Here is a 15,440-nt window from a genome sequence, read left to right as displayed (position 1 = left end):
ATGAAAAAAAAAATCAGATTACCTTTACTTTCCTAAAATATTTCTCCAACACTTAAGCATTTACCATCTATCACTGCCAAAAATGGGTTGAGTATCTCCTGTTATGAACTAGCTCTCCTATGCAGTGCTGTCCAGATATTATTTTTTGGCATATGCTTTCTAAGAAAATAGTATTTTTTCATGCAATTCAAAAAATGTTCCTTCTTTTATACTAAAAGAACAATAATTCCATATACAGGAAGTTTACAGGTTGTTGCTATTACTTGAGATTACTACTATGAAAATTAGTTTCTATGTTTAATATGTAATAAAATCATATATATGTACACACAACTTGGACACACTTGGATACACAACTCCTTAATGCAGTGGAAGATTCGTGGGTTTGGGGACCAGGAACACTTGTATCCAAATTCCTATTCTGTGACCTTGAGCACACGATTTAACTTCCCGCTCTTCACTTTCCACATTTGGTTCTGCGTTACGATTTAATGAAATCATATACATACGAAGTGGCTAAACTCTAAAAGTATTATTTCTTAATCCCCTTAAATCTTTTCCTACTATGCCAAGACCAATTAAACCCACTCTGAATACAAGACAAGTTGGATACAGAGTCTTAGCGAAGGGATGCAACACGATGTCGAGCGGAGAGTGGCACGAATTAGGCGTCCAAAGGAAGAAGTAGAGAAACTGGCTGGTATAGAGAAGGGCCCTAGACTTCACTCGCCTGTGCGAAAAACCCACTCATCTGACACTGAAGCTTGCACAGCACGTTCACGAAGGTTTGTGCCGTGATGTGGGAAAAGGACGGAATTATAGAGCAAGCCATCAGGGAACCTCCTGGCTCACCCTACCCGACCTCGCCCGCCGGGGCCGTTCATCTGGAACCTGGAAGCTCAGACGAGAGCCCAGCAACTGACCTCGCCCCCCCCCCCCCCCCCCGCACCCCGATTCTGCCCAGATCTCTCAGGGCACGAATGGTGCTGAATCATTAGCACCAACAGTAGCAGCTCCCCGTGCCGCTGCTCCCGCGGCGGTCAATGATCCCGGGGCAGTGACCGTCCGGGCGGCGGCCACACCTCGCGGGCGTGGGGACAGGAAAAGGGGGTCGGGGAGGATTGGGGCAGCAGGTACTCACCCGGGGTGAGGAGAGCCCAGCCCCTGGGTCCTCGCCTCCGGGCTGCGGACGGTCCCTGCGCGATTCCCGCGCTCCTCGGCTTCCCTCAGCGGCCGCCCCGGGCCGAGCAGCCCGCGCAGATGGTCCGATGCTCCCCTCCCCACCCGCCCACTGCCCGCGGCCCCCACAGCTCCGGGCTCCGGCGCTAGACCCGGAGCAGCTGGAGCAGCTGGCGCTGCCGAAGGGGTGGCGGCTACCGACGGGCCAGACCATTAGCGGGCGGCGACCGGGGGTGCGCGCCGTGCGCGGCGGAGCGGGAGCGAGGGCGCCGGGCCGGCGACGGTTGGGAGGACCCACGGCCGAGGGGGGCTCCTCCGCGCCCCGCCCCGCGCCCGGAGGGCTTGGGGGCGGGAGGGGGCCGATGGGGGGAGACGCCGCTTTTCCCTGCTGGGCTGTGGGGACGGTCCTTGACTTTTCCGGTCCCCCTCCGGGTTTGCCTTGGTCCGGCTCGGGGCAGCTTTAGAACCCGGCAAACAGAGGACCTAGCAACGCGGGCGCCTGGGCGGTGTCCCCTCCTAAGGAGATGCGAAAGGGCGCCGGCCCGGAACCCTGCCTCCGTGCCCGCTCCTGCTCCCTGCGGGGCCCCGGGCGCCAGTCCTGCTGCTGAGCTCACCGCTGACGCCTCACCACCAAAGCCAGCGGGCCGTCTGGAACCCTGCAAGGGGCTCCACATCTTTTATCCAAGCATCTCTGTGGCGCAAAGAATAAAAGGGCCAGCTTTCAAGGCCCGCTTGAAGTTAGAAAATAAAATCAACTGGGATCCCATCCTGTAGGGGCTTTAGTAGGTAACAAGGAAGGGAGGGACAGTTTGGGATCGCAGAGTTATCCTGTCCTCCGCAAAGACTGAACCACAGCAGTTGGAAAATGTAGATTTAGGAAACCGTTTTAACATAGAGATCTTTATAGGATAATTAAAGAAATGCAAAGCTGTTTCAGGTTCAGTGTGTTCACCATTTTACAGATTAGTGTCTCCAGAACGGGGAGAGAATCGTGTCCTCATATGAAATGAACTTTATGTAACTGGAAAAGAGACGCCTCCGTACGTGTCAGCCTTTAGACTTTATTGAAAGCTCTTTTGTGGTCCCTGCCCTTGTCACATCCAGGCTTAAACAGGTTCATGTCAGACCATGGTGGAGATGGACACACGTGTATTGTTCTCCTTATAGGAAAAAAAAAAAAAAAAACATAAAAAAGAACAGAGTTGGTGTCTTCCTATAAAATGTGATTTAATAAAGCCCCCCCCAAAAAAGACCCACCAAATGCTTCCCAAACAGTATGAAATTCCACAGTTAAAAGCCATTTTCTCTGGGTTAAGGTCTTGTTCTCTTTAGAGTGAATTAACCAGATTTTTAATCTTGTTAAAAATTAACAAGCTAGAGCACCTGCTATGTACCAAATACTGTACTAATAAGAGTATTTCCAGTTTTATACTTTCATTTCTTCCATCTAAAATTCCTTGCTCCATCTAAAATCTCTGGTGAAATTGGTAATATTGTTGCTATCTTTAAGAAAGAGAAACTGGCCTCAGAGTTTACTACTGGATTCACATCTCATAGAGTGGCAGAACAGGCATTGCAACCTGGAGTTTTTGACTAATGCCTTTCCTCTAGAATTCCTCTGGGAAACACAGGTCAAGCCTTGTCACATCCACGATTGACACTTGACTGTGAGTTTGTTGATCCTTCCCTTCTGAAAACTAGATTTCAGGGTGCAGAAAAGAACATTTAAGTGTCTAAGGTAGATGTCACCCTGAGGTTAGGAATAAGGATCAGAACGATGTTGGATTTCGTCCAGAACTAGACTAGAAACATCAGTTTCAGAAACACAAGATTAGGGTCGTGAAGGTAAGAAGGAATTATTTATTACCTTTTTGTTAGTCGTTATATTGCATGTTGGGCTTCCCTGGTGGCTTAGTCAAAGAATCCACATGCAATGCAGGGGAGACCTGGGTTCCATCCCTGGATTTGAAAGATCCTCTGGAGGAAGGCATGGCAGCCCACTCCAGTATTCTTGCCTGAAGAATCCCCATGGACAGAGAAGCCTGGCAGGCTACAGCCACGGGGTTGCAAAGAGTCAGACACAACTGAGTAACTAAGCACATGTATTGCACTTTACACTTAAGCAATTATCACTTTATTACACTTTACACTATTATTCTTCCAAACCCAGGAAGGGGCAGGAGTTTTTAAATGGGCCTAATGTCATGGGTCCTTATACACCTTGATTGCGTGCTAAGTCACTTCAGTCGTTTCTGACTCTTTGTGGCCCTACGGACTATGGATACCAGGCTCCTCTCTCCATGGGGATTCTCCAGTCAAGAATACTGGAGTGGGTTGTCATGCCCTCCCTCCTCCAAGGGATATTCCTGACTCAGGGATAGAACCAGCATCTCTTAAGTCTCCTGCATTGGCAGATGGGTTCTTTACCACTAGCGCCACCTGGGAAGCCCCCCCACCCCTCCTCCACCCCAACCTCTTATAAACCTTTCCAGAATTTAAAAAGCTAACAGAGCATTAACAACTTTCACACCACCTTAAGGAAGATTTCTGAGAAATAAGAAATAAAATTAAACTGTTAACTTTGTGTTCTCCCATTGTTATTGTGTTAACTTTTATTATAGATGTTCATACATCAGTACCAATGCAGCAGAAATCTCCAGAGCTTCACAGGGCTGAGGATCTGAGGGCACTAGATCCCCAGCAAAGCCAGGCGTCTATGACTCAGGGCCAGGGTGGCCTCAGCTGCAGAAATGTGTGATTCTTCTATCCATGCACAACTGTTCCACCTTCAAATGAATCAACAAAGAAACAGAAGTGGACAAGACGGAATAGACAAGATGCCTCTTGAACTAGAAGTCTCTGTCTGTTTGATAGGGATCTAAGAAAGAGGATAAGGTCTTTGCTGGGCCACCTGAGACCAGACTGGAATGGAGAACCGAATTGGTCATAAACCGGATGGAATTGCCAACAACTCCAGTCATCTGTTTGTGTATACACTGCTGTTCTTGGAGCATATGTTTCTGAGTAAAGAAGAAAGGAGAAATTTAGTGCCAAAGGCCTTGAGAGACTGTCAAAAGGAATGGAGGGAGTGATGTGGTGCCTGCATGCCCTCCTCTCCCACAGAGGCTTTGAAGGGTTTTAAGACCTTGGGAAAAGATCTTAGAGTGAGAAACCAAGGAATCATTTTTGCAAATGAGTTGGGGATTTCAGATTTAAGAAGTATTACTTTGGGCTCTGATGACAAAGTCTAGCACAGAACTGGTGAGAGGGTCCCTCTCTTACCCAGTCTGCCAAAAGACCTCTGTGCACCTTGTCACCACTAGGGAAGGGCTACACCCAAAGAAGGCGTATTCTCATAAAGGACACTAGTGCCCAATACAGGGTCAAGATGAGTTGGCGAGGAGCAGAGAATAGTAGAACATGAGTGGAACTGTTCTGAGCATCTGCGAGATACAACTGAAGCTCTCCTGTCCTGAACGGTGGAGCTTGGGCGGATGGAGATGATTGTTAAGATGACTGATAAAACTTATTTAGGCAGTGATATTAAGGTAAATTCATTAGTATTCACAAGCCAGAATCATCTGATATTACATGATATTCACATGATGTTACACTTAAAATTATATTAACAAGAAGAGAGTTAGAGGGAAAGAAAATACTTAATGCCTTTGATAAAAGTACAGTGTGAGCCACACCATGTTGAACCTTGATTCAAGAATAGTACCTACTATGTGTTAGTCCATACTAAGGTGTATAGTAACATTAACTTCTCAATTTACTCCTGTCAAATAAAGTATTAATCTTTACTAGTGTCATTGAGGCAGGAGATAAATAAGTTCCAGGTTAGATATTTACAACTAGCCTCTTATTTATACTTTGAGCTAGAAATAACAATAGGAACAGGAGGAATAATTGGACTTTATGTCCTGTGAACACTTTAAGACAACAGCAATGGCAGGGACAGAGATGGGTTAAGCCCTGCTTAGGAAAAAAATAAGGAAGTCACATATTTCTCATTCTTGGTGTCAGGGAGACCTCCCAAATTACACATGCACAGAAAGTTTCCTCCGGGGAAAGGGCGCCAGATCATAATAAGTTTTGCTAACTTCCCAGAGACCCTGAAGTTGAAATTCACCTAGGCTAAAGGATACGCACACACGTGGGCTCTAAGACAAATCAGATACACGGTCAAAGCACAATGATTGGTCAAAGGAAGACAAAGTCCCAGAAGTCCCTTATAAATGATCTGAACTTTCCAAAGCTACAACTGTTCCTGAACCCACCAGGTATCTATCTGCTCATACCCTCTCTTCATGAGCACTTTACTTGCTTCACTATTTTCCATCTCTTTGAAATTCTTTCCAAAGGGGACAAAAGCCAGGGCAGTGCCACCATCCAGTTTCAACCCCTGGTCAGGGAACTGAGATCCCGTTTCAAATCTCCGAAGCCAGAGCCACCCAACAGCTCCTCCAAGATCATTATTTCTGTTTATTTGCTTTTAGCTAACAGTTTTAAAATCATTAGTATTTTTAATGTGAGTACTATTATCATGCGAAGTACTCCTTTTATCCTCATTTTTTAGATAAAGATATTTAATGGTTAATTTACCAAAGGTAAGTAACACAGCTGGAAAAAAAGCAGAGCCAGGTTTCAAACTCAAACCAATACATAAAACTCAAAACCAATTCATAAAACATTGCTGTCTACATACTTTTACTGCCTCCTGCTACACAGAAAGCAAGTTGTAACTGTATGTTTCTCTACAACGGAAAATCTATTTTCTATTTTTTAAATCTATTTTCAACTCCCATTCTTAAAAGGAAATGAATTATTTCTCACAAAGAGAATTTAAATGAGAATTCTCCCAATGGAAACACTGAGTATGGAATGTTTCAGTGGAACATTGGGCAACTGTTTAGATTTCTATGCTCAGAAAAAAAAAAAAAAAGCCCTGAAACAAACCAAAAAATAGTCCTATGATCACTGCAGCATAGACTTGGCCAGTGATTTTCTACACTTTTGCTGCAGATTCTGATTGCAGGAACTCATCCAGGAACTCCAGGGTGAGAACCTGGAATTTCTATCATTATGAAGCACCATATATGATTCTAATTCACGACCAAGTTTGACCAGTCCAACAGAACAAAACAGTATGGTGCTCTCAAGAACATTCGGTCTCCTAGACTTGCCCATTAACCCAGTCAATTAGTGTGAAGGAAACGGGAAATTGGTATTTAAAACCTACTAGGAAATGGCAACCCATTCCAGTATTCCTGCCTGAAAAATCCCATGGACAGAGGAGCCTGCTAAGTTGCCAAGAGTTGGACAAGACTGAGTGACTTCACTTTCTTTCTTTCTTCCTATATATAAATTCACATTTATTGTAAAGAAGTATATTCATTAAATTGTTTAGTGTCTTTGTCATTATTGTTTTGATCATTCTGAAAATTCTTCAAAAATCCTTAAGTTGAAGATTATGCTCATTCACAATTACTATTATATGTAGATATTTGGAACTTAAGGCTGTTTTCAATTACTAGATGGTATTTTATGTGTAATAAAGAGTCCAATTAGAGCAGCATAGATTTATGCGTTAATTTTTGGAGAACTGACATATTTGTAACAATGTCATGCAATCCAAGATGATGCTAGACTTTTCCATTTGTTTATGTTTTGTTTATATTTTTTCATGCATTTCCCAAAAATATTTTTATAGTTTTGTTCTGCACCTTTCTTACTAAACTACACCAAATTATTTTCTAGCATTTGTCCTTTGAGTCAAATATTCTTCCCATTTTCTTTTTTAGATGCTTTTGCCTGAACAGAAATAGTCTGGTTATTTCTGTACTTTATTTTATATTCAACACATCAGATTCTCTTATAACTTGTTTTTCTCATGAGAGTCTTTTGGGTTTTCTAACAACAAAAACAATAAAAAGAAAAAAAAACAGTCATCAGCATCAGGAACTTTCTCTCTTTTCCCTTTATTTATTCCAGTTTATTTTACTTACCTTTGATAGAATCACCAATACAAGTCATTAGAGAGATGCCTTTCTGATTTCTGATTTTAAGTAACTTATCTTTTGCCATTTAAGATAACGTTTGTTAGTGGACTTATTTTTATTACATAAGTAATTTCCCTCTATTCCTATTTTACTTGAAGTTTCCCTTGGCATTGATCACTTGACCTTTATCTGATGTCTTATCACCACATATTGATAACAGTTGGTATTTTTTTCCCTTTAATTTTTAATGCAATCAATAAGTTGATAGACTTCCTGGAACCGAACTGTCCTTTCATTCCTCTAGTAAAGACTATTTTATCATAGTGCATTACTTGTTGGATTCATTCCTCTATTGGGTTCTTCATTCATAATCATAGATGAAATTGGCCTGCACTTCTGTTGCTGTTGCACTCCTTCTTTAGCTCTAGTATTGGAGGTGTTCACGTAAAATTAACTGGTCTCACACACACACAAAACTTTCAGCCTTTTACTAAGACCCACAATAGTTTAAACAGTATTGAAAATTATCTATTCTTTAATGGTTAGATTAAAAATTCACATGTGAATCCATCTGCCTACTGCCTCTTTTGATAGTAGATCATTTATCACTTTTATAATCTCATCTATAATAATTGGTCTATTCAAGTTTTCACGTCTATCTCTAGTCACTGTATATGCTTGGAATTTTTAAAAATTCTTTCCTATTTTCACATTGTTAATCTTGTCTAATTTTTATCGTATTCTCTTTTCTTATCATGCTCATATGGTATTTATCTGTTTTATTGGTCTTTTTAAAAAAGAGTCAGTCTTTGAATTTATTATTCTTTTCTGCTATTTTATCTATTTTAATAAACTCAGCTTTTACCAATATTAGTTCTTTCTTCAAAGTTTCTTTGGTTTTGTTTTTATTGATGTTGTTCTTATCTGTATTCATTAAGATAAATATTTAGTTCTTTTATTTTTACCTTTCTGCTTCCATACATCTGAGTTCAGTTTTGCTGTTCCCTATTATTTTAGTACAAAATGTTTGCTTTGCATTGCTTTTAGGCATTTCCGTGTTGTCTTTATACCATCTAAATGTTTATGTTCCCTTCCAAATTCATACATTAAAATCTTAACCATGAAAAGATGATGGTCTTAGGATGTGGAGTCTTTGGGGAATGCTTAAGTTATGGTGGTGAATTCCTTATGATTGGGATTAGTGCCTTTATAAAAAGGGTTCTAGAAAGATCCTATTCAAGAAATAAAATGTTCTGTATTTCTATGTCAAATCAAGTTTATAAATTGCATTATTTATTTCCTCTGTCTCCTCTCTATAGCTTTTTTGGGGGAGGGGGAAATCTATCAAATTATTTCAGTTCTTGGAAATATACTGAAAAATTCACTACAGTTGGGTTTTTATCATGTTTTTTCATTTTTTTTTTATGGAAATAAATGTCCTCTTGTAAACCTAAAAGTATTGTTTGTATATATAATTTATTGTATTTGATGAAAACTGCATTTAATTAATTGGTAGTGTCTGTCCTTATCTTCTGTGGTGTTTTTAACCTTCTATTCCAGTTTGTCTGCAATTAATATTGCCTCTCTTGATGTCTTTCTATCCATTTCCAGTGTTTTGTTTGGTTTTGGTTTTCACGGTTCTTTTTTCCAATCCCTTTTATTACTGTATTTTAAATATGTTTTTTTGCAAAAAGCAAAAGTCTGCTCCTGTTTTTAAAAAACTATAACAGACTTTTTAAATAAGAGAATTTGAGTCCTATCACATTTTATGTAATGCTTGATATGTATCAGTTTATTCTTTCTATCTTATTTTTTACTTACTTATCAGACCACACTATGATAAGTGAAATAAGGGGAACCCATTATCATTTTATGCTTGCTTATCTGATCACGTTTTATTCATTCATTTTCCCCTTGTTTAATGCAAGTTATACTGTTTTGTAATTTTTTTCACAAATGATTGTCTTTCCTTCTCTTTTTCTCACAATCAGATAGTACTACTGGACTATTATATGATAGCAAGATATTATTTTCCTAACCAAGGCTCTATATTTCCCCCTTTTCCATTTCAGTAAGGTCAGTTTTTTTAGAATACTTTCACTTTCTTCCTCTTCAACATTCTTTCTCTCCTACACTCCAGTTCTATTTCTCTCTTCATCTTTTTCCATCTTGAGATTTCTATTTTGGTCTGTGTCTTGTTTAGTGAAAGACTTTTTCTGTAGATTTGTCTCTGATGAAGTACATAAGCAGTAAACTCTTTCTTGAGCATCTGCAAATATCTATTCTCATGCTTGTTCAGGTATTAAATTCTTTGGTTGTGTTCCTATTCTAAGCAAAATCTATAGATACGCATTCACTCTTGTCTGTAGCTTTCATTGTTGCTAATAAGAAGTCTGGTGTGTTTTTGTTTTTTGGATATTTTTTTTTAGACAATTTCATCATAAGAGCTAGGAAACCTGTGAGATTTTCCCATGTTCTTAGAATTCAGGAATTTTAGAAGACTTAGGTCTTAAAATAGGGAAATTTTAATATTTAATTTAAAATTTGTTCTTTTTTTTTCCCTTTGAAATTCCATAGGTTTTAGGTCCCTTGGACCAGACTTCCATTTCCTTTTGAGAGTCACTTTGCTTTGCCTTATTCTTTGAGGTATTTCTTGGCACTTGGTATTTCAGACCATTGATTCAGATTTTAACAGAGACTACCCTCTCTCTCAGTTCTTCTCCTGAATTTTTCATTTTAAAAGTCATGTTTTCAATTCCACAAAGAAGTTTTTATTCTAGTCTTGAATCTTAATTCAAAATGTCACCATCTTCTTCAATAACACTTTATCAGTGGTGTGTTTATTCTGATGACTGCTTTTCTCTCAACTATTGGGTGGACTTTTTTTTTTTTTTTTTTTTGCTTTTTCCTTTTTTTCTTTCTTTCTTTCTTTTTTTTTTTTTTTAAATCTGCACCAGGTCTTCACTGCCCCAGTTGCAATGCATGGGCTCTTTGCCCCGCAGCATGTGGCATCTTATTCCCAGACCGAGTATTGAATCCACGTTACCTGCATTGGAAGGTGGATTCTTAACCACTGAACTCGAGGGAAGTCCCGGGTAGGTTACTTTTCTATGTGAGCTCATTGGAGTTCAGATGGTAAATGACAAGAATCATGAAAGATGACGCCAACTATAAGAGCCTGCCAGACCCTGCCGCTGGCCTTGAAGAAAACCCCCTCCCTGCTCTCAGATCTCTCTCAGCCTGCAGAACAGGGAGATCCAGTCTTCTTGCACAGCTTTTGCTTCACCTTGTGAAGGTAGGAGGATCTGAGCCAACATCGTCTTCTCTCTGGAGATTTACAGATCTCTAACCTCCCGGCATCTCCCAGTATCCACTGATGATGCTGCCCTTCCCAGAAGGGAAAAAACATTGGACCAATTTCCCTCTGCTAGAATCTCAGCAGAGCCTGAGACCTAACTTCTCCCCAGCTTCCCATGGAAGCCAGCAGCCATTATAACTTTTCAAAGGCAGATAGTCTAGACCTGAGGCTTAAGGGAAGGGGAGCTAAGTTCATGTCAACATAATGACCAGACTCTCCCTTAAGCCTAACTTTTTTTCTATAACTCACACTAACTTTTATTTAAGTCTCTCACTCCATCAGGTAATAAAGATTTAATCTCAGTCAACTCAAGATCCTCCCTTTTTTTTTCTCTGGAACTGGATCCTGATTCTGGAGTTCTTATGTGGTGTTGAGATATTTGAACAGGAGAAGTGAACAACTGATCTGAGTCATCTATACATTTTGCAAACTCCACCTGCATAGAGCCAGACTGTCTGTGTTAGTGATTATTACATGTTCTAACACCTATTTCACATCATAAAAAGGACACCAAGAGGGCAATGAAACTGGTGTTCTTGGCCAAGCTCAGGTAGTCTGCGCTTTGAATCTCAGTTAGGGCTTGTCTACAAGACAAATGTCTGCCAAGAAGATACTTCACTGGGTGGACTGAGGAGTCTCCTAGTTAAAACCAAGGTGGCGGGGTTGAGGGGTCAGGTTCATAAGCTGTTTCAATAACCTAGCCTCTATGCCAGACTTCGAATACAGCGTGGTATCTTTTGCACACATTGCACTCCAGCCCAGCTCTCAGGTGCAAATCCTGGGAAAGTGAGGGCTCAAGAAAAATTATTTTTACTGAAAATTCAGGAAGATGTTGAAAGCATAAAACAGTAGTAATTGGCACCTCCGAGGGAAAAAAGGAGCAGGAGTCTTTCTGTTTAATTTTGAGGTTGTTACTGCTTGTTTGTTTTCCTAATTTCAGTAGTGTCCATTTTGAGGACACATTTTTGAGTCACCTGTGCCAGGCATCAGCAATACCAGCAGTACAGGCAGCAATAGACTCTGATTTCTTGGAAACTCAAGCAGAAGGGAAGGAAAATGGCAGGTGCTCTAAGATAACTGGGCATCATAATTTTTCAGTCAACTCCACCAGTCCTATTTTTCTCCCTGAATACACTCTGAGTAAAACTCAACATATCTCAAAAGAAGATGGGTGAAAATCTTAGAAAAGAAAGCAGGAAAAGTTACTGTGTCTCTGTTTTTACACACATCTCCTGAAATGAGGAATTTTATAATCACTGCTTTAAAATCACATTTTTATAATCAAAGCTCAATGGAGAAGGAAACTGAGTCACATGACCACTTGCCAGAGTCACATCAGAAGTCAAAGATGGGTCCAAGGACTAAAGGCTAGTTCATCCAGCTTGTAACCCATGATGTTACTCCTCTCTTACTTAAGGAAGGAATGGTTCAACATAAGCCACCACAAAGCAGATAAAAAATTGAAACCCTCAAGTGTTTGTCCTACTGAATAATATTTTTGTTTGTTTGTTTTGTTGTTTAGTCACCAGTTGTGTCCAACTCTTTCGTGACCCCGATGGACTGCAGCCTGCCAGGCTCCTCTGTCCATGGGATTCTCCAGGCAAGAATACTGGTGTGGGCTACCATTACCTTCTCCAGGGGATTTTCCCAACCCAGGGATTGAGCCCATGTCTCCTGCATTGGCAGGCAGATCCTTACCACTGAGTTACCTGGGAAGCTACTGAGTAATAATTTCATGATTTTATAATTGGATTTGAAAAACTACAGACTTATCAGGCCTTCAAGCAAAGAGAGTGATCTTCAGTCTTGCATAACGTTTGCACACCACAGTGACATGTTTTGAAGAAAGAACATGGCCCTTCCTACCCAATGCAACCCCACCTCTTCACTGGGTCAAGGATGTGGCTTCAGCTTTTCTGTTTACTGTTCCTAGTAACTGACACTTCTTATTATTCCTCTTATAATTGTAATTTGCACAGTTGGTTGTTTATGACATTTCTGGTTGTTAATGATAGTAAATCCATGTGTTAATAACAGGATTTCAGTGTATCAAGTTCATTTCCAGAATAAATTATAAGAAATTCATCCTAAATCATCCGGAGAGCATACCAGCCTGCTAGATTATTACAGTAAGAGAGCTAACAATAATAGTACTTTTTATTGAGGTTTCAAGTAAAATACACTACACTAAATACTTCATTTAACCCTCATTTAAACTCATGAAGAGACCATATTATTCTTATATTATTGATAAATAAAATAAAAATAGGTATTAAATAACTTCTACAGTGTTACAAAGCTAGAAATTGCCAAAGTGGGACTCAGGTCCAGGTTTGTCTAAATCTATTTTGTTCTGATTCCTGAGCTCCTATCCCCCTTTCCCGCCTCACTGAAGAAGAGAAGCTAGTATATTCTGTCCAATTTGTGGGCCCAAGCATCCTAGACATAGAATATTTTATCATCAGGCCAATTGTTAGGAAAAGTTATTCCGTTTGCCAGGCAAATAATACAAAAATAAACTTGCAAACTGTTTGACCCATTCTCAGATTTCGAGAAGAGTAATTTCTTTAGAAGTAAAAGGAATGAAAATCTGATGCACTATAAATAATCCTATCAAATGAACTTCTGTACTACCTCTGACCTTGTCCTTTTGCCTTAAGTCACTGCCAAGACTACTAGATTATACAGTATTTTCAGAATATAGAGAATACTTATTGAAATTCACATAATTATGCAAAGATTTTTAAAGCATTTTTGTTTCTAAACAGAACATTTCTCTTCTAAACGCTATTCTGTCTCTTAAAATATCACATAACAATCTGCATGAAACATTCACATTTTCAGTCAGTAAAAATATGTTTTCTAGTATTGTTTCAGGTCAGTTCAGTTCAATCTCTCAGTCATGTCCGACTCTTTGCGACCCCATGAACCGCAGCATGCCAGGCCTCCCTGTCCATCACCAACTGCCAGAATCTACCCAAAACCATGTCCATTGAGTCGGTGATGCCATCCAACCATCTCATCCTCTGTCGTCCCCTTCTCCTGCCCTCGATCTTTCCCAGCATTAGGGTCTTTTCAAACGAGTCAGCCCTTCGCATTAGGTGGCCAAATTATTGGAGTTTCAGCTTCAACATCAGTCCTTCCAATGAACACCCAGGACTGATCTCCTTTAGGGTGGACTGGGTGGATCTCCCTGCAGTCCAAGGGACTCTCAAGAGTCTTTTCCAACACCACAGTTCAAAAGCATCAATTCTTTGGTGCTCAGCTTTCTTTATAGTCCAACTCTCACATCCATTCATGACCACTGGAAAAACCACAGCCTTGACTAGATGGACCTTTGTTGACAAAGTAATGTCTCTGCTTTTTGATATGCTGTCTAGGTTTGTCATAACTCTCTTTACAAGTAGTAAGCATCTTTTAATTTCATGGCTGCGATCACCATCTGCAGTGATTTTGGAGCCCAGAAAAATTAAGTCAGCCGCGGTTTCCACTGTTTCCCTATCTGTTTGCCATGAAGTGATGGGACTGGATGCCATGATCTTAGCTTTCTGAATGTTGACCTTTAAGCCAGCTTTTTCACTCTCTCACTTTCATCAAGAGGCTCTTTAGTTCTTCACTTTCTGCCATAAGGGTGGTGTCATCAGCATATCTGAGGCTATTGATATTTCTCCCAGCAATCTTGATTCCACCTTGTGCTTCCTCCAGCCCAGCGTTTCTCATGATGTACTCTGCATGTAAGTTAAATAAACAGGGTGACAATACTTGAGGTACTCCTTTTCCTATTTAGAACCAGTCTGTTGTTCCATGTCCAGTTCTAACTGTTGCTTCCTGACCTGCATACAGATTTCTCAAGAGGCAGGTCATGTGGTTTGGTATTGCCATCTCTTTCAGAATTTTCCACAGTTTATTGTGATCCACATAGTCAAAGGCTGTGGCATAGTCAATAAAACAGAAATAGATGTTTTCCTGAAACTCTCTTGCTTTTTTGATGATCCAGCCTATGTTGGCAATTTGATCTCTGGTTCCTCTGCCTTTACTAAAACCAGCTTGAACATCTGGGAGTTCACGGTTCACATATTGCTGAAGCCTGACTTGGAGAATTTTGAGCATTGCTTTACTAGCAGGTGAGATGAGTGCAATTGTGCCATAGTTTGAGCATTCTTTGGCATTGCCTTTCTTTGGGATTGGAATCAACACTGACCTTTTCCAGTCCTGTGGCCACTGCTGAGTTTTCCAAATTTGCTGGCATATTGAGTGCAGCACTTTCATAGCATCATCTTTTAGGATATGACATTGCTCAACTGGAATTCCATTTTATCCACTAGCTTTGTTCATAGTAATGCTTCCTAAGGCCCACTTGACTTCACATTCCAGGATGTCTGACTCTAGGTCAGTGATCACACTATCATGATTACCTGGGTCATGAAGATCTTTTTTGTACAGTTTTTCTGTGTATTCTTTCCACCTCTTCTTAAAATCTTCTGCTTCTGTTAGGTCCCTACCATTTCTGTCCTTTATTGAGCCCATTTTTGCATGAAATGTTCCCTTGATATCTCTAATTTTCTTGAAGAGATCTCTAGTCTTTCCCATTCTATTGCTTTCTTCTGTTTCTTTGCATTATTGTGCTTCATCCAGCCCACATTTCACATAATATACTTTGCATATAAGTTAAATAAGCAGGATGACAATATACAGCCTTGATATATTTAGTCCTTTCCCAATTTTGAACCAGTCCATTGTTCCATGTCTGGTTCTAAAGTGTTGCTTCTTGACCTGCATGCAGATTTCTCAGGAGGCAGGTAATTTGGTCTGGAATTCTAATGAGGGACAAAAATCCTCCAGGAAAAAACAGAACATGTAAGCCTTTTGACCTGTGGCATAGTAGGGGAGACACTGGT

General features: G+C 40.4%; 1 protein-coding gene across 8 annotated transcripts in view; it reads right to left on the bottom strand.

Annotated features, from left to right (window-relative positions):
* Window positions 1–1,757, bottom strand: part of TTLL7 (tubulin tyrosine ligase like 7) — a 184,738-nt gene extending 182,981 nt beyond the window's left edge. For 3 of the 8 annotated variants that reach the window (XR_002313488.2, XM_070467830.1, XM_020891266.2), the window contains exon 1: window positions 1,142–1,752. The gene's annotated coding sequence lies outside the window, so the exon portion shown is untranslated. Of the gene's footprint in view, window positions 1–1,141 lie in introns of all 8 variants that reach the window. The other 5 variants (XM_020891270.2, XM_070467833.1, XM_070467834.1 and 2 more) reach the window with 3 other exon arrangements.
* Between the last annotated feature and the right edge of the window lie 13,683 nt (window positions 1,758–15,440).

This window comes from Odocoileus virginianus, chromosome 5, assembly GCF_023699985.2.
Source record: "Odocoileus virginianus isolate 20LAN1187 ecotype Illinois chromosome 5, Ovbor_1.2, whole genome shotgun sequence".
NCBI lineage: Eukaryota > Metazoa > Chordata > Mammalia > Artiodactyla > Cervidae > Odocoileus > Odocoileus virginianus.
This window is presented reverse-complemented; position numbering and strand designations above follow the sequence as displayed.